This window comes from Triticum aestivum, chromosome 5D, assembly GCF_018294505.1.
Source record: "Triticum aestivum cultivar Chinese Spring chromosome 5D, IWGSC CS RefSeq v2.1, whole genome shotgun sequence".
In the NCBI taxonomy this organism is placed as follows: domain Eukaryota; kingdom Viridiplantae; phylum Streptophyta; class Magnoliopsida; order Poales; family Poaceae; genus Triticum; species Triticum aestivum.
Window position 1 is genome coordinate 568,926,548 of NC_057808.1, and position 22,410 is coordinate 568,948,957.

A 22,410-nucleotide genomic window follows, 5' to 3' on the forward strand; every position below is an offset into this window, starting at 1 on the left:
TAAGCCTCTAGTTGACTAGCTCGTTGATCAATAGATGGTTACGGTTTCCTGACCATGGACATTGGATGTCGTTGATAACGGGATCACATCATTAGGAGAATGATGTGATGGACAAGACCCAATCCTAAGCCTAGCACAAGATCGTGTAGTTCGTTTGCTCAGAGCTTTTCTAATGTCAAGTATCATTTCCTTAGACCATGAGATTGTGCAACTCCCGGATACCGTAGGAATGCTTTGGGTGTACCAAACGTCACAACGTAACTGGGTGGCTATAAAGGTGCACTACAGGTATCTCCGAAAGTGTCTGTTGGGTTGGCACGAATCGAGACTGGGATTTGTCACTCCGTGTAAACGGAGAGGTATCTCTGGGCCCACTCGGTAGGACATCATCATAATGTGCACAATGTGACCAAGGAGTTGATCACGGGATGATGTGGTTACGGAACGAGTAAAGAGACTTGCCGGTAACGAGATTGAACAAGGTATCGGGATACCGACGATCGAATCTCGGGCAAGTAACATACCGATAGACAAAGGGAATTGTATACGGGATTGATTGAATCCTCGATATCGTGGTTCATCCGATGAGATCATCGAGGAGCATGTGGGAGCCAACATGGGTATCCAGATCCCGCTGTTGGTTATTGACCGGAGAGTCGTCTCGGTCATGTCTGCGTGTCTCCCGAACCCGTAGGGTCTACACACTTAAGGTTCGGTGACGCTAGGGTTGTAGAGATATTACTATGCGGTAACCCGAAAGTTGTTCGGAGTCCCGGATGAGATCCCGGACGTCACGAGGAGTTCTGGAATGGTCCGGAGGTAAAGATTTATATATGGGAAGTCTTATTTTGGTCGCCGGAAAAGTTTCGCACTTTATCGGTATTGTACCGGGAGTGCCGAAAGGGGTCCGGGGGTCCACCAAGGGGTTCCACCAGCCCCGGGGGGCCACATGGGCTGTAGGGGGTGCGCCTTGGCCTATATGGGCCAAGGGCACCAGCCCCAAGAGGCCCATGCGCCAAGAGATAAGATAAACGGAGAGTCCTAAAGGGGTTAGGCACCTCCGAGGTGCCTTGGGGAGGAAGGAGTCCTCCCTGGCCGCACCCTTCCTTGGAGGAAGGGCCAAGGCTGCGCCCCCCCCCCCCCGCCTCTCCCTTGGCCCTATATATAGTGGGGGGAGGGAGGGCAGCAATACACTAGCCCCTGGCGCCTCCCTCTCCCTCCCGTGACACCTCTCCCTCCCGTTAGTGCTTGGAGAAGCCCTACCGAGATCCCCGCTACGTCCACCACCACGCCGTCGTGCTGCTGGATCTCCATCAACCTCTCCTCCCCCCTTGCTGGATCAAGAAGGAGGAGACGTCGCTGCTCCGTACGTGTGTTGAACGCGGAGGTGCCGTCCGTTCGGCGCTAGGATCATCGGTGATTTGGATCACGACGAGTACGACTCCATCAACCCCGTTCTCTTGAACGCTTCCGCTCGCGATCTACAAGGGTATGTAGATGCACTCCTTCCCTCTCGTTGCTAGTAAACTCCATAGATTGATCTTGGTGATGCGTAGAAAATTTTGAATTTCTACTACGTTCCCCAACAGTTCCCTTCCCACTTCAGCCCACGGGGCCCTCCGGGATAGGTGGCCCCACCCGGTGGACCCCCGGGACCCTTCCGGTGGTCCCGGTACAATACCGGTAACCCCCGAAACTTTCCCGGTGGGCGAAACTTGACTTCCTATATATAATTCTTCACCTCCGGGCCATTCCGGAACCTCTCGTGACGTCCGGGATCTCATCCGGGACTCCGAACAACTTTCGGGTTTCCGCATACACATATCTCTACAACCCTAGCGTCACCGAACCTTAAGTGTGTAGACCCTACGGGTTCGGGAGACATGCAGACATGACCGAGACGCCTCTCCGGTCAATAACCAACAGCGGGATCTGGATACCCATGTTGGTTCCCACATGTTCCACGATGATCTCATCGGATGAACCATGGTGTCGAGGATTCAATCAATCCCGTATGCAATTCCCTTTGTCAATCGATATGTTACTTGCCCGAGATTCGATCGTCGGTATCCCAATACCTTGTTCAATCTCGTTACCGGCAAGTCTCTTTACTCGTACCGCAATGCATGATCCCGTGACTAACGCCTTAGTCACATAGAGCTCATTATGATGATGCATTACCGAGTGGGCCCAGAGATACCTCTCCGTCATACGGAGTGACAAATCCCAGTCTCGATCCGTGCCAACCCAGCAGACACTTTCGGAGATACCCGTAGTGCACCTTTATAGTCACCCAGTTACGTTGTGACGTTTGGCACACCCAAAGCACTCCTACGGTATCCGGGAGTTGCACGATCTCATGGTCTAAGGAAAAGATACTTGACACTGGAAAAGCTCTAGCAAACGAAACTACACGATCTTTATGCTATGCTTAGGATTGGGTCTTGTCCATCACATCATTCTCCTAATGATGTGATCCCGTTATCAACGACATCCAATGTCCATAGTCAGGAAACCATGACTATCGGTTGATCAACGAGCGAGTCAACTAGAGGCTTACTAGGGACACGTTGCGGTCTATGTATTCACACATGTATTACGATTTCCGGACAATACAATTATAGCATGAACAATAGACAATTACCATGAACAAAGAAATATAATAATAACCATTTATTATTGCCTCTAGGGCATATTTCCAACAGTCTCCCACTTGCACTAGAGTCAATAATCTAGTTACATTGTGATGAATCGAACACCCATTGCGTCCTGGTGTTGATCATGTTTTGCCCTAGGGAGAGGTTTAGTCAACGGATCTGCTACATTCAGGTCCGTATGTACTTTACAAATATCTATGTCTCCATTTTGAACACTTTCACGAATGGAGTTGAAGCGACGCTTGATATGCCTGGTCTTCCTATGAAACCTGGGCTCCTTCGCAAGGGCAATAGCTCCAGTGTTGTCACAGAAGAGAGTCATCGGGCCCGACGCATTGGGAATCACCCCTAGGTCGGTAATGAACTCCTTCATCCAGACTGCTTCCTGTGCTGCCTCCGAGGCTGCCATGTACTCCGCTTCACATGTAGATCCCGCCACGACGCTTTGCTTGCAACTGCACCATCTTACTGCTCCCCCATTCAAAATATACACGTATCCGGTTTGTGACTTCGAGTCATCCAGATCTGTGTCGAAGCTAGCGTCGACGTAACCCTTTACGACGAGCTCTTCGTCACCTCCATAAACGAGAAACATATCCTTAGTCCTCTTCAGGTACTTCAGGATATTCTTGACCGCTGTCCAGTGTTCCATGCCGGGATTACTTTGGTACCTTCCTACCAAACTTACGGCAAGGTTTACATCAGGTCTGGTACACAGCATGGCATACATAATAGACCCTATGGCCGAGGCATAGGGGATGACACTCATCTTTTCTATTCTTCTGCCGTGGTCGGGCATTGAGCCGTGCTCAATTGCACACCTTGCAATACAGGCAAGAACCCCTTCTTGGACTGATCCATATTGAACTTCTTCAATATCTTGTCAAGGTATGTACTCTGTGAAAGACCAATGAGGCGTCTTGATCTATCTCTATAGATCTTGATGCCTAATATATAAGCAGCTTCTCCAAGGTCCTTCATTGAAAAACACTTATTCAAATAGGCCTTTATACTTTCCAAGAATTCTATATCATTTCCCATCAATAATATGTCATCCACATATAATATGAGAAATGCTACAGAGCTCCCACTCACTTTCTTGTAAACACAGGCTTCTCCATAAGTCTGTGTAAACCCAAACGCTTTGATCATCTCATCAAAGCGAATGTTCCAACTCCGAGATGCTTGCACCAGCCCATAGATTGAGCGCTGGAGCTTGCATACTTTGTTAGCATTCTTAGGATCGACAAAACCTTCCGGCTGCATCATATACAACTCTTCCTTAAGGAAGCCGTTAAGGAATGCCGTTTTGACGTCCATCTGCCATATCTCATAATCATAGTATGCGGCAATTGCTAACATGATTCGGACGGACTTCAGCTTCGCTACGGGTGAGAAAGTCTCATCGTAGTCAACCCCTTGAACTTGTCGATAACCCTTAGCGACAAGTCGAGCCTTATAGATGGTCACATTACCATCCGCGTCTGTCTTCTTCTTAAAGATCCATTTGTTTTCTATGGCTCGCCGATCATCGGGCAAGTCAGTCAAAGTCCATACTTCGTTTTCATACATGGATCCTATCTCGGATTTCATGGCTTCTAGCCATTTATCGGAATCCGGGCCCGCCATCGCTTCTTCATAGTTCGAAGGTTCACCGTTGTCTAACAACATGATTTCCAGGACAGGGTTGCCGTACCACTCTGGTGCGGAACGTGTCCTTGTGGACCTACGAAGTTCAGTAACTTGATCCGAAGCTTCATGATCATCATCATTAACTTCCTCCCCAGTCGGTGTAGGCACCACAGGAACATTTTCCCGCGCTGCGCTACTTTCCGGTTCGGAAGGGGTGACTATCACCTCATCAAGTTCCACTTTCCTCCCACTCAATTCTTTCGAGAGAAACTCCTTCTCCAGAAAGGACCCGTTCTTGGCAACGAAGATCTTGCCTTCGGATCTGAGGTAGAAGGTATACCCAATAGTTTCCTTAGGGTATCCTATGAAGACGCATTTTTCCGACTTGGGTTCGAGCTTTTCAGGTTGAAGTTTCTTGACATAAGCATCGCATCCCCAAACTTTTAGAAACGACAGCTTAGGTTTCTTCCCAAACCATAATTCATACGGTGTCGTCTCAACGGATTTGGACGGAGCCCTATTTAAAGTGAATGCGGCAGTCTCTAAAGCATAGCCCCAAAATGAGAGCGGTAAATCGGTAAGAGACATCATAGATCGCACCATATCCAATAGAGTGCGATTACGATGTTCGGACACACCATTTCTCTGAGGTGTTCCAGGCGGCGTGAGTTGTGAAACTATTCCACATTTCCTTAAGTGTGCACCAAACTCGTGACTTAAATATTCTCCACCACGATCTGATCGTAAGAATTTTATTTTCTGTCACGTTGATTCTCAACTTCACTCTGAAATTCCTTGAACTTTTCAAAGGTTTCAGACTTGTGTTTCATTAGGTAGACATACCCATATCTACTTAAATCATCAGTGAGAGTGAGAACATAACGATATCCTCCGCGAGCCTCAACACTCATTGGACCGCACACATCGGTATGTATGATTTCCAATAAGTTGGTTGCTCGCTCCATTGTTCCGGAGAACGGAGTCTTGGTCATCTTACCCATGAGGCATGGTTCGCACGTGTCAAATGATTCGTAATCAAGAGACTCCAAAAGTCCATCTGCATGGAGCTTCTTCATGCGCTTGACACCAATGTGACCAAGGCGGCAGTGCCACAAGTATGTGGGACTATCGTTATCAACTTTACATCTTTTGGTATTCACACTATGAACATGTGTAACATCACGTTCGAGATTCATCAAAAATAAACCATTGACCAGCGGGGCATGACCATAAAACATATCTCTCAAATAAATAGAACAACCATTATTCTCGGATTTAAATGAGTAGCCATCTCGAATTAAACGAGATCCAGATACAATGTTCATGCTCAAAGCTGGCACTAAATAACAATTATTGAGGTTTAAAACTAATCCCGTGGGTAGATGCAGAGGTAGCGTGCCGACGGCGATCACATCGACCTTGGAACCATTCCCGACGCGCATCGTCACCTCGTCCTTCGCCAGTCTCCGTTTATTCCGTAGTTCCTGTTTTGAGTTACAAATATGAGCAACCGCACCGGTATCAAATACCCAGGAGCTACTACGAGTACTGGTAAGGTACACATCAATTACATGTATATCACATATACCTTTGGTGTTGCCGGCCTTCTTCTTGTCCGCTAAGTATTTGGGGCAGTTTCGCTTCTAGTGACCACTTCCCTTGCAATAAAAGCACTCAGTCTCGGGCTTGGGTCCATTCTTTGACTTCTTCCCAGTAACTGGTTTACCGGGCGCGGCAACTCCCTTGCCGTCCTTCTTGAAGTTCTTCTTACCCTTGCCCTTCTTGAACTTAGTGGTTTTATTCACCATCAACACTTGATGTTCTTTTTGATCTCCCCTTCCGCTGATTTCAGCATTGAATATACCTCAGGAATGGTCTTTTCCATCCCCTGCATATTGTAGTTCATCACAAAGCTCTTGTAGCTTGGTGGAAGCGACTGGAGGATTCTGTCAATGACCGCGTCATCCGGGAGATTAACTCCCAGCTGAGCCAAGCGGTTGTGCAACCCAGACATTCTGAGTATGTGCTCACTAACAGAGCTATTCTCCTCCATTTTACAGCTGAAGAACTTGTCGGAGACATCATATCTCTCGACCCGGGCATGAGCTTGAAAAACCAGCTTCAGCTCCTCGAACATCTCATATGCTCCATGTTTCTCAAAACGCTTTTGGAGACCTGGTTCTAAGCTGTAAAGCATGCCGCACTGAACGAGGGAGTAATCATCAGCACGCTGCTGCCAAGCGTTCATAACGTCTTGGTTTTCTGGGATTGGTGCATCACCTAGCGGTGCTTCTAAGACATAATCTTTCTTGGCTACTATGAGGATGATCCTCAGGTTCCGGACCCAGTCCGTATAGTTGCTACCATCATCTTTCAGCTTGGTTTTCTCTAGGAACGCGTTGAAATTGAGGACAACGTTGGCCATTTGATCTACAAGACATAGTGTAAAGATTTTGGACTAAGTTCATGATAATTAAGTTCATATAATCAAATTATTTAATGAACTCCCACTCAGATAGACATCCCTCTAGTCATCTAAGTGATACATGATCCGAATTTAACTAGGCCGTGTCCGATCATCACGTGAGACGGACTAGTCAAGATCGGTGAACATCTCCATGTTGATCGTATCTTCTATACGACTCATGCTCGACCTTTCGGTCCTCCGTGTTCCGAGGCCATGTCTGTACATGCTAGGCTCGTCAAGTCAACCTAAGTGTATTGCGTGTGTTCCGAGGCCATGTCTGTACATGCTAGGCTCATCAACACCCGTTGTATGCGAACGTTAGAATCTATCACACCCGATCATCACGTGGTGCTTCGAAACAACGAACCTTCGCAACGGTGCACAGTTAGGGTGAACACTTTCTTGAAATTATTATAAGGGATCATCTTACTTACTACCGTCGTTCTAAGCAAATAAGATGCAAAAACATGATAAACATCACATGCAATCAAATAGTGACATGATATGGTCAATATCATCATGCTCCTTTGATCTCCATCTTCGGGGCACCATGATCATCTTCGTCACCGGCATGACACCATGATCTCCATCATCATGATCTCCATCATTGTGTCTTCATGAAGTCGTCACGCCAATGATTACTTCTACTTCTATGGCTAACGCGTTTAGCAACAAAGTAAAGTAAATTACATGGCATTATTCAGTGACACGCAGGTCATACAAAATAATAAAGACAACTCCTATGGCTCCTGCCAGTTGTCATACTCATCGACATGCAAGTCGTGATTCCTATTACAAGAATATGATCAATCTCATACATCACATATATCATTCATCACATCTTCTGGCCATATCACATCACATAGCACTTGCTGCAAAAACAAGTTAGACGTCCTCTAATTGTTGTTGCAAGTTTTTACGTGGTTTGTAGGTTTCTAGCAAGAACGTTTTCTTACCTACGTATGACCACAACGCGATTTGCCAATTTCTATTTACCCTTCATAAGGACCCTTTTCATCGAATCCGTTCCGACTAAAGTAGGAGAGACAGACACCCGCTAGCCACCTTATGCAACTAGTGCATGTCAATCGGTGGAACCTGTCTCACGTAAGCGTACGTGTAAGGTCGGTCCGGGCCGCTTCATCCCACAATGCCGCCGAAACAAGAAAAGACTAGTAGCGGCAAGAAGAATTGGCAAACTCAACGCCCACAACTGCTTTGTGTTCTACTCGTGCATAGTAACTAGCATAGGCCTGGCTCATGATGCCACTGTTGGGAATCGTAGCATAATTTTAAAATTTTCCTACGCTCACCAAGATGCATCTATGGAGTATACTAGCAACGAGGGGAAAGCAGTGCATCTACATAACCTTGTAGATCGCGAGCGGAAGCGTTCCAATGAACGTGGATGACGGAGTCGTACTCGCCGTGATCCAAATCACCGATGACCGAGTGCCGAACGGACAGCACCTCCGCATTCAACACACGTACGGTGCAGTGACATCTCCTCCTTTTTGATCCAGCAAGGGGAAGGACAGGTTGATGGAGATCCAGCAGCACGACGGCGTGGTGGTGGATGCAGCGGTTCTCGGCAGGGCTTCGCCGAGCTTCTGCGAGAGAGAGAGAGAGAGGTGTAGCAGGGGAGGAGGGAGGCGCCCAAGGCAGTAGGTTGCTGCCCTCCCTCCTCCCCGTTTATATAGGCCCCCTGGGAGGGGGGGTGCCGGCCAGATCCCATCTAGGGTGGGGGGGGCGGCCAAAGGGGGGGAAGGGGGTGCCTTGCCCCCGAAGGCAAGTGGGAAGCCCCCCCACCCTAGGGTTCCCAACCCTAGGCGCATGGGGGGAGGCCCATGGGGGGCGCCCAGCCCACTAGGGGCTGGTTCCCTTCCCACTTCAGCCCACAGGGCCCTCCGGGATAGGTGGCCCCACCCGGTGGACCCCCGGGACCCTTCCGGTGGTCCCGGTACAATACCGGTAACCCCCGAAACTTTCCCGGTGGCCGAAACTTGACTTCCTATATATAATTCTTCACCTCCGGACCATCCGGAACCTCTCGTGACGTCCGGGATCTCATCCGGGACTCCGAACAACTTTCGGGTTTCCGCATACACATATCTCTACAACCCTAGCGTCACTGAACCTTAAGTGTGTAGACCCTACGGGTTCGGGAGACATGCAGACATGACCGAGACGCCTCTCCGGTCAATAACCAACAGCGGGATGTGGATACCCATGTTGGCTCCCACATGTTCCACGATGATCTCATCAGATGAACCACGGTGTCGAGGATTCAATCAATCCCGTATGCAATTCCCTTTGTCAATCGATATGTTACTTGCCCGAGATTCGATCGTCGGTATCCCAATACCTTGTTCAATCTCGTTACCGGCAAGTCTCTTTACTCGTACCGCAATGCATGATCCCGTGACTAACGCCTTAGTCACATAGAGCTCATTATGATGATGCATTACCGAGTGGGCCCAGAGATACCTCTCCGTCATACGGAGTGACAAATCCCAGTCTCGATCCGTGCCAACCCAACAGACACTTTCGGAGATACCCGTGGTGCACCTTTATAGTCACCCAGTTACGTTGTGACGTTTGGCACACCCAAAGCACTCCTACGGTATCCGGGAGTTGCACGATCTCATGGTCTAAGGAAAAGATACTTGACACTGGAAAAGCTCTAGCAAACGAAACTACACGATCTTTATGCTATGCTTAGGATTGGGTCTTGTCCATCACATCATTCTCCTAATGATGTGATCCTGTTATCAACGACATCCAATGTCCATAGTCAGGAAACCATGACTATCGGTTGATCAACGAGCTAGTCAACTAGAGGCTTACTAGGGACACGTTGTGGTCTATGTATTCACACATGTATTACGATTTCCGGACAATACAATTATAGCATGAACAATAGACAATTACCATGAACAAAGAAATATAATAATAACCATTTATTATTGCCTCTAGGGCATATTTCCAACAATACTCTACTTCCTCTGTCGGAAATTCTACTAAATCCCCATTCAGACAATTTTGGGAGATGTGTCCTTCTTCTCCACATGAATAGCATGACTTGGTGCAGGGTTTAATTGGTTCTTCTTTGGGTGTGTCCTCCACCTCTTCCTTCATCACAGATTCCACTAAAATTTCCATGAGGGCTCTTTTCATTGTTTCTTTCTTCTGCTGGACGGTCCTTTGTACCATGGAGTAGATGTGACACTGAGCAGGGTAGTGGGTAGTCCCTTCACACAAGAAACAAGTGATCTGCCTAGTTGGCCATTCTTCAGCTGGGTGACTTCCTTCACAATTAGGGCATTCATCCTTGTGTTCCTTATGGTTGTGTCCTATTTCTCCACAAGGCTTGTATGCACAAGGTTTCTTCATATCCTTTCCATAAGGCTTCAATTTCTGGGACACAAGACGAGATCTTTGTAGAGTCCACTTAAATTCTTTCCAAGTGGTTACTCCTTGCCATCCATTGATGGTTTGGTACATCCTCCACCAAGTAGCAGCACCTCTTTCACAACATTGAAGAGCATGCCGGGTCATATCCTTTCCGACTATAGGGTTATTCTTCATGCGATCCTCCATGTTCTGAATCCATCGGTCCGTCTCCAATTGACTCATTGGTCCAGAAAATACAAGCTCATCTCCATTCATCCTCTATGGGGTCCATGGGTTTGGGGTGAGATAAGAGAGGTCGAGAGGGATGCACACAATACAAACAATAGTTTTGAAGAGATAGGTTTTTTATTGTGGCTGTCGGAAAAACAACAAACAAATGACAGCTCACAAACGTCGCATCTAACGTAGGTATAACAGGGGTTTGGTCTTCTAAAGGTCAATAAGTCTTCAATGTCGCCAAACTCTTCAAGTCTTGTTAATGTCTTCGATGGCTTCTTCCAATCATGCTTGTCCTTCTCAAGTTCTTTTGCCAGATCATCTCGGTTGACGCGAAGTCTCTCATGACATCCTTTAATATTTCTGGAGTTGCGCTCCAACTTCTGGGTCTCAACATCCTTGACATGAACCATGATCCTACTGTCCTTTAGTTCCTGACGAATCTTTGATGTCTCAAGGTTTTGCTCGTCTAGCGCTTGGCTACTTTCAGTTTCTGCGTCCTGAGTTCTTCACGAAACACTTCCTTATCAAATACTATTTCCTGCAGGTCCATCTTAACTTCTTGATGTAATACTCCAGATCCTGGTGATACACCGGTCTAAAGTTAAAACTTCATCTTGCTGATAGGCGCTCCATCAGCCTTCTACCATCCAATCCTTCCATGCATATGCATGCTTAACTCGGCACGGTGACAATAGCATAAGCGGACGATAACATCATGGATAGCCGTGTTTATGCCCATGTTACTGCCATGAGCTTTCATTCCATAACTGATATCTCCTGGCTTTGGGTTTTCTTAACAAAAACTTTGAGTTCTAATGCTCCATGTTCCGGCCTTTCTCCGATACACCTTGATCTCGGGTATTGACGGCTTCCATAGTCTGCCAAGTTCCATAAGGGTAGCCTTCCTATACCAATTTAGAAATTCTTCAGAGCCTTCAATTTCTCCTAGTCTTCAGAGTCCTTAACTGTTGTAGTTCCAATTATAACAATGCTCGATAAAATACTCTTCATTCCGAAGTGGTCTTAGTTGTCCGATACCTTGTCCTTCTTGAAGTGGTCTCATCAGTCGAATCTTCGAGTGGTCAAAAGGGAAAAGGGGTATGGTCTCACTAAACGGAATATTTGAATAAGCTCAGAAGAGAAGAGAGGTAAAAGACCTTTTTGAAAAGAAAGTTGTAGAGAAAAATCCTTCCTATGGGCTTGCCAGTTTCTAGGGTCACGTCCTACAGTCAACATGTGCTCTGATACCATCTTGTAGCGACCCGACCCGAATGGATCAAGTCTCTGTGCTTAAGTGTCATCCCTGGATCGGTATGCTGACGCACACAGTACTCGAGGATTTATAACAGAGGTAAATCACATGCATAAAGTAACATAAATACTATTACCTCAATCCAAATAGCGGAAGTAACAAGGTTGTGGATTCCCATCAACACCAACGGCAAAGTTGAGTGTAGAAATCGTAACCCTAACGTATCACTTACTCGTCGTAAGATATCCTGCAACATGAAACGTTGCAGCCCGAAAACGGGTCAGCACATGGAATATGCTGGCAAATTCACACCATAGAGAAATGATGAACAAAGGCTATCACTACATGCATATATGGCTGGTGGAAAAGCTCTATGGTTATAATGTTTTTGCGAAAAGCCAATTTTTCCCTACTGCAAAGGAATAAATTTTATTTAACTATCATGGTGGTTGTGAAACATTGAGATGGTTGACAGCATCTCAATCCCAATTAAGTATCATCATTAACCCAACAAGATTAATTAAAGTAACATGATGAGATCAACGGGATAATCCAAGAACTAGATACTCAAGATGTCCATAACCGGGGACACGGCTAATCATGATTAGTTTATACACTCTGCAGAGGTTTGTGCACTTTTCCCCACAAGACTCGATCTCCTCCGTTGGATTTCTCACACTACAAGGTGTTTGAGAAACGGATGACCGAGACACAGTCTTTCAGAAGCGTTAGCACCTTACGATGGGTAGACCGGTACACCTACATCCCCTACATCTGCTAGTCTACCACTTTAAGAGTTCACACGACTTAATCAACTATGCTAGAGCCCATAATAGCTTGTGGCTGCACACGGAAGTTTCTAGCATGAATAATCTCATGATCCCTTTGAACCTAGGTGGCGGTCCAAAAGAAAAACAGGCAATCCTGGAATACCCAGGTACCTCAATCCACCTAGATGTGTGTTTAAGTTGCCACCTTAAGTAAACCATTAAATTAACAATCTCACATCTGTCATGGAAAATTCACTCAAACCCAATCCACGTCTACGAGCATAGCATAGCAATATAAGCAAACGTAGAAGTAACTCCCAAGGGTTTGATAATAAAACAGGTAATAGATACTACCTCAACTACTTCCCAATACCCACAATTTAATTAGGTCCTAACCATGCAATGGTTGAGGGTTGAATCTAATGCATAAAAACTGGGTATGAAAGGGATATGATCAAAGTGTGAACTTGCCTGCAATGTTGATGAAGATGATTCGCACTCAAAACTCTTGATAGATCTACTCGTCACACTCCGGTCAATCTATCGTAAGCAAGCAGTAGCAACCATACATAAGCAATCACTCAAGATCAGAAAGATCGAAGAAAACAATTCAGAAAACTTCAAAACCAAGCAAATAACTCTTGCAACATAAAACAATTTCTAACAGCACCAAAATTATGTGAATTTGGCCTTATCAGAAAGTTTAGGTCAAGAGCTTCGCTTTGCAAAAAGAATCAACTCAAACGGAGTTACGGAACTTAAGTTATGAACAAAAGAAGTTTGAATATGAATTTGAACAAATTTCGAAATTTGAAAATTTCAAAAAGTTGACGTGACAGGTTAACTGGATAGGTGAAAACAAGACGAAACTATTGGCGCTGGTTTAATCTAATTTGGATGAACGAGTAAAAAGTTTTGAAAAATCAGGGCCAAGCTGTTTTGCAGAAGAAAAATAGCTGCGGCTAAAAAAATAGGTCTAACGCATAAATACAGAGAACGAATAAATATACCTAAAAGACGACTTCGGAGTGAGAAGACAACTTCCAAAGTCCCGCCGGAGAGGAGAAATATATTTTTAGCTAGTCAAACCAAAATATTGATTTAACCCGCAATGGATAATTTCTGGAGGCTCTATGGGTCTATATTTATAGGTGGAAAAGAGGTTTAGGGGTTAAAGGCTAGGCAATGTGGGACTAAACGTAGACGAAAAGACAAAAAGGGGAGCGCCTCGCATGGGCCTAAAGGCCTTAGCGGTTCGGCCGGCCGCGCGGCAGTCTTTTTTTTTAGCATTGAAAAGAAAGAAAAGAAAGAAAAAAACTATAGAAAAAAAATATGGGGAGGAATATGGCCGGCTGGGCCTGGCCTATTTAAGAGAAAAAAAACAATGGGGCGCCAAAAGCTACTATACTGCGCATGAGGGCGACATATAGTCACAGAGTACGCGCATGTAGTTTTTTTTTTATAAATAGAGACAGGAAAGGAAAAACTGAATAAGGAAAATAAAAATAAAACTTTATATAGGCATATTATATATCGAAATTTGCAGAAAAAGATTTCCTACAGCATGAACATTTTTGTAGAGTCAAATCAAGTCCACACAAATTTTAATAAATCAAACAGTGCTACTGCCTTAATAAAATCCAATAAAAATCATTTTAAAAATACCAAAATGATTTCAAATTTATTTTTCTCCAATTTTCTGATGTAGGGAATCATGTTACCCTATTTTCTGTATATTTTTATTTTGGAGAAAAATAATTTGAATAAGATTCAAATAACTCCAAATAAAAAATAATTTCCAAAAGGACTTTGAATTTGACCTTTGAAACTCCCAACTCATATTTCATATGTTTTGAAGAAGTCATTTTATCTTCTCTCGTGAAAATCATTGAGTTGCATAAAGTTTCAGAAATGTGAAATATTTTCAAATGAAATTCAAATATTTTCAACACCCCTTGTCGTTTAAATAAATGGAAGAAGTCGTGTCATCTTCTCTCCAGGGTTTTGTGATGAAAAGAATTTGAATTCACGGAGATCATAAAAGCAAAATGAAAGTTTGGGAAAGTCCTTTTATTCCCTCTCATTTAATTTCAAAAGATTTCGAATTCACTCACTTCCAGTCAATCAATCAAGCAATCAATCCAATCTATCTGTTTATTATAACATTCCAAAATTTAGAATTTTGGGATGTTACAATTGCAACTAATGAGTTGGTTGCGGGATGATGTATGAAGGAACGAGTAAAGAGACTTGCCGGTAACGAGATTGAACTAGGTATTGAGATACCGACGATCGAATCTCGGGCAAGTAACATACCGATGACAAAGGGAACAACGTATGTTGTTATGCGGTTTGACTGATAAAGATCTTCGCAGAATATGTGGGAGCCAATATGAGCATCCAGGTTCCGCTATTGGTTATTAACCGGAGACGTGTCTCGGTCATGTCTACATAGTTCTCGAACCCGTAGGGTCCGCGCGCTTAAAGTTAGATGACGGTTATATTGTGAGTTTATGTGTTTTGATGTACCGAAGGAGTTCGGAGTCCCGGATGAGATCAGGGACATGACGAGGAGTCTCGAAATGGTCGAGACGTAAAGATTGATATATTGGACGACTATATTCGGACATCGGAAAGGTTCCGAGTGATTCGGGTATTTTTCGGAGTAGTGATACACATATTCATAATGTTGAAGCCAAAAGATGCAGAGTTGATAATGATAGTGCAACTTATTTGTGGCACTGCCGTTTAGGTCATATCGATGTAAAGCACATGAAGAAACTCCATACCGATGGACTTTTGGAACCACTTGATTATGAATCACTTGGTACTTGCGAACTGTGCCTCATGGGCAAGATGACTAAAACGCCGTTCTCCGGAACTATGGAGAGAGCAACAGATTTGTTGGAAATCATACATACAGATGTATGTGGTCCGATGAATATTGAGGATCGTGGCGGATATCGTTATTTTCTCACCTTCACAGATGATTTGAGCAGATATGGGTATATCTACTTAATGAAACATAAGTCTGAAACATTTGAAAAGTTCAAAGAATTTTGGAGTGAAGTTGAAAATCATCGTAACAAGAAAATAAAGTTTCTACGATCTGCTCGTGGAGGAGAATATTTGAGTTATGAGTTTGGTCTTCATTTGAAACAATGTGGAATAGTTTCGCAACTCACGCCACCCGGAACACCACAGCGTAATGGTGTGTCTGAACGTCATAATCGTACTCTACTAGATATGGTGTGATCTATATATGATGTCTCTTACTGATTTACCGCTATCGTTTTGGGGTTATGCTTTAGAGACGGCCGCATTCACGTTAAATAGGGCACCATCAAAATCCGTTGAGACGACGCCTTATGAACTGTGGTTTGGCAAGAAACCAAAGTTGTCGTTTCTTAAAGTTTGGGGCTGCGATGCTTATGTGAAAAAGCTTCAACCTGATAAGCTCGAACCCAAATCGGAGAAATGTGTCTTCATAGGATACCAAAAGGAGACTGTTGGGTACACCTTCTATCACAGATCCGAAGGCAAAACTTTTGTTGCTAAATTCGGAATTTTTCTGGAGAAGGAGTTTCTCTCGAAAGAAGTGAGTGGGAGGAAAATAGAACTTGATGAGGTAACTGTATCTGCTCCTTTATTGGAAAGTAGTTCATCACAGAAACCGGTTTCTGCGACACCTACACCAATTAGTGAGGAAGTTAATGATGATGATCATGAAACTTCAGATCAAGTTATTACTGAACCTCGTAGGTCAACCAGAGTAAGATCCGCACCAGAGTGGTACGGTAATCCTGTTCTGGAAGTTATGTTACTGGACCATGACGAACCTACGAACTATGAAGAAGCGATGGTGAGCCCAGATTCTGCGAAATGGCTTGAGGCCATGAAATCTGAGATGGGATCCATGTATGAGAACAAAGTGTGGACTTTGGTTGACTTGCCCGATGATTGGCAAGCAATTGAGAATAAGTGGATCTTCAAGAAGAAGACTGACGCTGGCGGTAATGTTACTGTCTATAAAGCTCGACTTGTTGCAAAAGGTTTTCGACAAGTTCAAGGGATTGACTACGATGAGACCTTCTCACCCGTAGCGATGCTTAAGTCTGTCCGAATCATGTTAGCAATTGCCGCATTTTATATTATGAAATTTGGCAAATGGATGTCAAAACTGCATTCCTGAATGGATTTCTAGAAGAAGAGTTGTATATGATGCAACCGGAAGGTTTTGTCGATCCAAAGGGAGCTAACAAAGTGTGCAAGCTCCAGCGATCCATTTATGGACTGGTGCAAGCCTCTCGGAGTTGGAATAAACGCTTTGATAGTGTGATCAAAGCATTTGGTTTTGTATAGACTTTTGGAGAAGCCTGTATTTACAAGAAAGTGAGTGGGAGCTCTGTAGCATTTCTGATATTATATGTGGATGACATATTGCTGATTGGAAATGATATAGAATTTCTGCATAGCATAAAGGGATACTTGAATAAGAGTTTTTCAATGAAAGACCTCGGTGAAGCTGCTTATATATTGGGCATCAAGATCTATAGAGATAGATCAAGACGCTTAATTGGACTTTCACAAAGCACATACCTTGACAAAGTTTTGAAGAAGTTCAAAATGGATCAAGCAAAGAAAGGGTTCTTGCCTGTGTTACAAGGTGTGAAGTTGAGTAAGACTCAATGCCCGACCACTGGAGAAGATAGAGAGAAGATGAAAGATGTTCCCTATGCTTCAGCCATAGGCTCTATCATGTATGCAATGTTGTGTACCAGACCTGATGTGTGCCTTGCTATAAGTCTAGCAGGGAGGTACCAAAGTAATCCAGGAGTGGATCACTGGACAGCGGTCAAGAACATCCTGAAATACCTGAAAAGGACTAAGGATATGTTTCTCGTTTATGGAGGTGACAAAGAGCTCATCGTAAATGGTTACGTTGATGCAAGCTTTGACACTGATCCGGACGATTCTAAATTGCAAACCGGATACGTGTTTACATTGGACGGTGGAGCTGTCAGTTGGTGCAGTTCTAAACAAAGCGTCATGGCGGGATCTACGTGTGAGGCGGAATACATAGCAGCTTCGGAAGCAGCAAATGAAGGAGTCTGGATGAAGGAGTGCATATCCGATCTAGGTGTCATACCTAGTGCATGGGGTCCAATGAAAATCTTTTGTGACAATACTGGTGCAATTGCCTTGGCGAAGGAATCCAGATTTCACAAGAGAACCAAGCACAGCAAGAGACGCTTCAACTCCATCCGGGATTTAGTCCAGGTGGGAGACATAGAAATTTGCAAGATACATACGGATCTGAATGTTGCAGACCCGTTGACTAAGCCTCTTCCACGAGCAAAACATGATCAGCACCAAGGATCCATGGGTGTTAGAATCATTACTGTGTAATCTAGATTATTGACTCTAGTGCAAGTGGGAGACTGAAGGAAATATGCCCTAGATGCAATAATAAAGTTATTATTTATTTCCTTATATCATGATAAATGTTTATTATTCATGCTAGAATTGTATTAACCGGAAACATGATACATGTGTGAATACATAGACAAACAGAGTGTCACTAGTATGCCTCTACTTGACTAGCTCGTTGATCAAAGATGGTTATGTTTCCTGGCCATTGACATGAGTTGTCATTTGATTAATGGGATCACATCATTAGGAGAATGATGTGATTGACTTGACCCATTCCGTTAGCTTAGCACACGATCGTTTAGTATGTTGCTATTGCTTTCTTCATGACTTATACATGTTCCTATGACTATGAGATTATGCAACTCCCGTTTATCGGAGGAACACTTTGTGTGCTACCAAACGTCACAACGTAACTGGGTGATTATAAAGGTGCTCTACAGGTGTCTCCGAAGGTACTTGTTGGGTTGGCGTATTTCGAGATTAGGATTTGTCACTCCGATTGTCGGAGAGGTATCTCTGGGCCCACTAGGTAATGCACATCACTTAAAGCCTTGCAAGCATTGCAACTAATGAGTTGGTTGTGGGATGATGTATTACGGAACGAGTAAAGAGACTTGCCGGTAACGAGATTGAACTAGGTATGGAGATACCGACGATCGAATCTCGGGCAAGTAACATACCGATGACAAAAGGAACAACGTATGTTGTTATGCGGTTTGACCGAGAAAGATCTTCGTAGAATATGTGGGAGCCAATATGAGCATCCAGGTTCCGCTATTGGTTATTGACCAGAGACGTGTCTCGGTCATGTCTACATAGTTCTCGAACCCGTAGGGTCCGCACGCTTAAAGTTAGATGACGGTTATATTATGAGTTTATGTGTTTTGATGTACCGAAGGAGTTCTGAGTCCCGGATATGATCAGGGACATGACGAGGAGTCTTGAAATGGTCGAGACGTAAAGATCGATATATTGGACGACTATATTCGGACATCGGAAAGGTTCTGAATGATTCGGGTATTTTTTGGAGTACCGGAGAGTTACGGGAATTCGTATTGGGCCTTAATGGGCCATACGGGAAAGGAGAGAAAGGCCCCAAAGGGTGGCCACACCCCTCCCCATGGACTAGTCCGAATTGGACTAGGGAGGGGGAGCGCCCCCTTCCTTCCTTCTCCTTCTCCCTTCCCTTTTCCTACTCCAACAAGGAAAGGAGGAATCCTACTCCCGATGGGAGTAGGACTCCCCCCTTGGCGCGCCCTCCTCCTAGGCCGGCCGCCTTCCCCATTGCTCCTTTATATACGGGGCAGGGGGGCACCCCAAAGACACAACAATTGATCTCTTGATCTCTTAGCCGTGTGCGGTGCCCCCCTCCACCATAATCCACCTCGATAATATCGTAGCGGTGCTTAGGCGAAGCCCTGCGTCGGTAGAACATCATCATCGTCACCACGCCGTCGTGCTGACGGAACTCTCCCTCAAAGCTCGGCTGGATCGGAGTTCGAGGGACGTCATTGAGCTGAACGTGTGCTGAACTCGGAGGTGCCGTGTGTTCGGTACTTGATCGGTCGGATCGTGAAGACGTACGACTACATCAACCGCGTTGTGCTAGCGCTTCCGCTTTCGGTCTACGAGGGTACGTGGACAACACTCTCCCCTCTCGTTGCTATGCATCACCATGATCTTGCGTGTGCGTACATTTTTTTTTGAAATTACTACGTTCCCCAACAGTCCGAAGCTCCGCCAATTGCCTGGGTCACTATGCAAGTTGCTTAAGCTGAGGTGTCTCTATTTGTCATACTGTCTGAGGCTCCGTGAGTTCCCCTCCTCATTTGGTGACCTTAAGCTTCAAATATTGCACATAAATGGCCTTCTAGCTATGTTTGACTGCCCTGATAGCATTGGTGACATGTCTAGTCTCACCCATATTGTGATGGATAGCGCTACTTCTGCTTTGCGGGAAAAAGTTGAAGCCATTCGGAAGCGGCTAAATCTTGTGGACACAGTAGAGCATTTTGTACATGAGATAGAGAGTACAAGATGCAGCAGTATAGTGGATCTTGTGGGATTGACTTGTTCAGAGCTGATACTTTACGACCTTCAAAATGTCAAGCATCCGGAAGATGCAGATAGAGTCAAACTGCATGATAAATCAGATATTCGAGTACTAAGACTTCTATGGGAAAACGAAGGGGATAAATCTGTGTTGGACAGGCTGAAACCTCCTCGGACTCTAGAAAACCTTTTGCTAAATGGGTATAGGAGCAAGAGTTTCCCTGATTGGATGTTTCACATCTCTTCCTACCTCCCTTTTCTCAGCGAACTGAGTCTTCAAGATTTGGAAGCATGTGATTGTCTTCCTCCATTCGGGGCACTGCCAAATTTAAGAAAACTGGGTCTGGGGAACATTCCTAACATTAGGAAAGTCGGTAAGGAATTCTATGGAAGGGGTGGACCTTGTCTGAAACTAAGAGTACTGATACTGGATTTGATGGAGAATTTGGTGGAATGGTGGACAACAAAGTCAAGTGACGACAGCCAAGAGTTTCTAATCCCTAATTTGCATCATTTGGCGGTATGTGATTGCCCGAAGTTGAAGTTCCTACCATATCCTCCAAGAAGCATGATTTGGATTTTGGAAAATTGCTAGACTGTTTTGCCAGAACAAGGATTTGGAAAGCTCTCGTCTTCAATTCTACTTTCTGAGGTGATTATAAAGGGGTGTAGTTTCTCTCAAGACAAGTGGGATAGACTTCAACACTTTCCCACCCTTGAGATTTTTCAGTTAAACTCCATCAGTGGCTTGAGGGCTTTGCCAGAGGTCATGTTATGCTTCACCTCACTCACTAAACTATATTTATCTTCGGTGAAGGATCTGGAAACACTCCCAATATGGTTGGGCAACCTCGGTTCTCTAGAAACATTTAGCATTTGTGATTGCCCCAACCTGACATATTTGCCTGAAAGCATAAAGAACCTCACCGCTCTTAAACAACTGAGCTTGACAGAGTGCAAAGGCCTGGGAGCATTACCGGGATGTTTGGGACAGTTGACTTGTCTAGAATATATTTTGATCAATGATTGCCCCAATCTGACATCTTTTCATGAAAGCATGAAGAACCTCACCGCTCTTAAAAAACTGATCTTGACAGAGTGCAAAGGCCTGGAAGCATTACGGGGATGTTTGGGACAGTTGATTTCTCTACAAGAGATTTATATTGGTGATTGCCCCAACCTGACATCTTTGCCTGAAAGCATGAAGAACCTCACCGCTCTTAAAAGACTGAGATTGATGGGGTGCAAAGGCCTGGAAGCATTACCGGGATGGCCGGGACAGTTGACTTGTCTAGAAGAATTGTGTATCAAGGATTACCCCAACCTGCTTTTATAAGTCATTTATAAGGGGTTCTAATTGCTTCATTCAGAACCCCGTGTGTGCTGATGCCGCTGCTATGCCATGAGATGTTTCTGCGTGTTGCGGGGATATTGCCTGCCAGCTATATATGGACTGTCTGTTTTTTGTAAGGTATATGTATATATGGACTGATTGTTATCGACACACTGTTGCAACTTTCATATATACTCCTACAAACTAAGAATTTAAGATGATGATCTTAGATTCTGTCTTGTGATCTTATTGCGAGAGTCCTTTCATTGTTTCCTCGAGTATTTCCTTTGGATGTTTTCCACCTCCTATTGTTCCTTTTATTAAATTTATTTTCATTGTTTGCTGGAGTATTTTTCATTACTGGTACTAACATATACTAAAAAACTTTTGTGGGCAGTCTGCCGGGCGTGCTAATCTATATTATGTTTTCTGTACTAGTAGTAATTTACTAGGTATAGGTCAGTTTACATTGTCACTGCTTTGGTTTTTTTGTTGTCTTAGGTTCTTCCATGTCTTGTTTACTCTGCCTGATACGATTTCCTTATCGTGTTTCCTAGAAATTGGGCAACTGTATTTCTTTCAATTTGGGAGCAGAGAGGGGCGCTTCAGACGCCCGTCCGTTGCAGTATAAACTGCAAACCACACTGCCACACCACACTGGGCCGGCCCATTCCCCTTCATTTTTCTTTTGTTAAAAGTCCCCAAAAAGATGCTGGCTGTGGGGATCAAACTGCCAACCTCAAGGTTCGAAGGGAGCGCAACAACCACCTAGCCGCTCATCCACTCACATACACCAACTTCGTTTTGCTCCTTTATTTCACCTCTTCGGTTCGCTTTGTTTCTTTTTCCTTTTTCTCTTTCTTTATTTTCTTGTCCTTCTTAATTTTATTTTTTCTCCTTTAATGCACAGTTTTTTTTAAAACATCTTTGTACTTTTTATAAAATCCCGTGAACCTATTTTCGAATTCAATGAGCCTATTTCCAAATTTGATGAACTTTTTGCAGTTTTATGAACTTTTTTTAAAATTGATGAACATTTTTTAAAGTTCATGAATTTTTTTATCTTTGCGAGTTATTTCGGTTTTTTTTTTGCTTTTTTGCCAAATGCGATCAAGCAAACTACGAAAAAAAGTAAAATATACATGGGCCGGCCCAACAAACGCCGGTGGATTGTGTTTTAC

At 44.3% G+C, this 22,410-nt stretch overlaps 1 pseudogene; it reads left to right on the top strand.

Moving 5' to 3' along the window:
* The window catches only part of LOC123121263 (disease resistance protein RGA2-like), a 42,651-nt pseudogene extending 21,419 nt beyond the window's left edge, over nt 1–21,232 (top strand).
* Nucleotides 21,233–22,410: the final 1,178 nt, after the last annotated feature.